Source organism: Morone saxatilis, unplaced genomic scaffold, assembly GCF_004916995.1.
Source record: "Morone saxatilis isolate NCDOM2014 unplaced genomic scaffold, NCSU_SB_2.0 Contig22, whole genome shotgun sequence".
Classification (NCBI taxonomy): Eukaryota; Metazoa; Chordata; class Actinopteri; family Moronidae; genus Morone; species Morone saxatilis.
In genome coordinates this window covers 23,669,827-23,671,754 of record NW_023339785.1, presented here as the reverse complement: position 1 = coordinate 23,671,754, position 1,928 = coordinate 23,669,827, and the positions used below count along the sequence as shown (strand labels likewise).

At 41.9% G+C, this 1,928-nt stretch overlaps 1 long non-coding RNA gene across 1 annotated transcript in view; it reads right to left on the bottom strand.

Annotated features, from left to right (window-relative positions):
• LOC118333791 overlaps window positions 1–1,247 on the bottom strand; it is a 2,595-nt gene extending 1,348 nt beyond the window's left edge. Inside the window, exons 1-2 of the long non-coding RNA XR_004796989.1 lie at window positions 1,211–1,247; window positions 835–1,101 (exon numbers count right to left, since the gene is read on the bottom strand). This is a non-coding gene — a long non-coding RNA (uncharacterized LOC118333791). The remainder of the gene's footprint in view (window positions 1–834; window positions 1,102–1,210) is intronic.
• Between the last annotated feature and the right edge of the window lie 681 nt (window positions 1,248–1,928).

The window sequence follows — 1,928 nt, the reverse complement described above, 5'->3', positions numbered from 1 at the left end:
TTCTTTCATGGGCTTTAGTGCGGTGATCATTCATGAAGCATTTTTGAAGGCTGGCAGAGCAGCAGTGTGTTGAGCAGGAAAAGGTTCATTTTTGAAGTCAGAAATAGTAGTTTACTAAAACAATTCAAACTCAATATGTACTCTGGAGTAGAAAGCTCCAGAAAAAGCCAATAAGGGGATCTTGAGTTGGAACTCTTTTTTTCAAACTACTATTTCAGTTTGCAACTTCTAATGCATAAACCAACAAGCACAAGATGACATCTTTATCAATGCCTTTAACACCTGTAATGTACCAAACTTCATTGAAAATATGTGCAGAAAAAGTTCCCTGTATATAGAATTTCTTCTTTGGTTCTTCACAAAAGTATGTTTACTATGAAGCAAACTAAGTACGGCAACTGGGACATAGAAATAATAGTGTTTTTGCTGTTTGTCATGTCATTTAGAATCACCATAAGGAGATGGATATTAGGCAGTTTGAGTATTGATGATTAATATATACCATTTAGAAAATGATTACTTACATCAAGTTACATATATCTTGTAGCATATATATTAAATAGTAATACAGTCCTAAAACAGGATTTAAATGACATAACAAATGCCATGTAGGGAAAAGACATTTACAGATTTAAGTTGGAAAATCAAAATACTTAACCAAATAATAATAACCAAATTACATATGAAATTACAGTATTTAAGCATATTTTATTTTGAAATTACGGAGGTAATCCCACCAGCACATTTTTTTTGTCAGTTGAGGGAAACTTTTGTTTTGCATCAGTTACACAATATAACGTCCATCCCCACTGCAGCGTGGCCATAAGCACTTACATTAAACACACACACACCCATGCTGTGGGGCTGGGCTGGGCTGGTGAAACCCATACTTCCCATCTTCCCTTTCTCCAGCCTGGTTTTATTTGTGCGTCACTTGGCTCTGTCACCTGTTGCAAGAGGAAACCAGAGGTGAGGCTTCCGGTGAGGCCGTATACTGTCGGGTTTCAGGTGCGACTCCCTTTTCTCCCATGGGTGTCAGCTGTATGGACAGGAGCGCCGGGCGCTGCGCCACGCTGCCACTGCACTCTGCCCGGGACCCATCTCACATGAATAAATAAACAGATAGATAGATAGATAGAGATCTTGTCATTTGAAGGAGCTTATACAATCTTGGAGATAAATCATGTTAGAAGTAGGGGTGTAGTCGTACCTTAAGGCGCTCATCTCCTCCTCTCCACCGCTCCATCCATCTCCTCTCTTCTCCGCTCTGCTCCGATCCCTTCGCTCCTGCAAAACACACAAAAATAGAAGAGAAGAAAAAAAAACGTGAACCGCATAAGCCTCTGATTGACTGATTTCCCACCTCCTTTTCCTTTTTCCCTCTCGCAGCCCGTCTGACTGCAGCACTCTTGAATAATAACCCCATCTCCTCCTCCTCCTTCTCCTTTCCTCTCCTCTTCTCTCTCTCTCTCTCACACTCTATCCCTTCTATTTAAAATGCCGCTCACAGGCGCGCTCCCGTGCCCGGTTTTAAGCACACACACTCCCTACCTCTCTCCAGTCGGACCTCGAGGACGCGCTGAGGTCGTGTGGCGCAAGTCAAGTCCAATGCGACGATTTGGCAGGTAAAGCCTTTCTTTCCCCTTCTTTAACTCCCCCCTCCCCAAACACACACGCTCAAGATCAGCTTTGATCTTGATCCCCTTGGAGGTTACACGGGGGGGGGGACAATGCATAAAACAGGTGAGCGCCTCTTTGTATTAAAATTTCAAAAAATACAGAATAATTAGAAGATCATAATAAAGTGTCAGAAATACAACTATTAAAATCTGCACTCAAAATAACGGATCTGTTTCAAGGTCTGAAGTTTAGTTTTTTTCATTTTCGGTCTATGTGAGAACCCCCCTCCTCTTTCCTCCTCCTCCTCT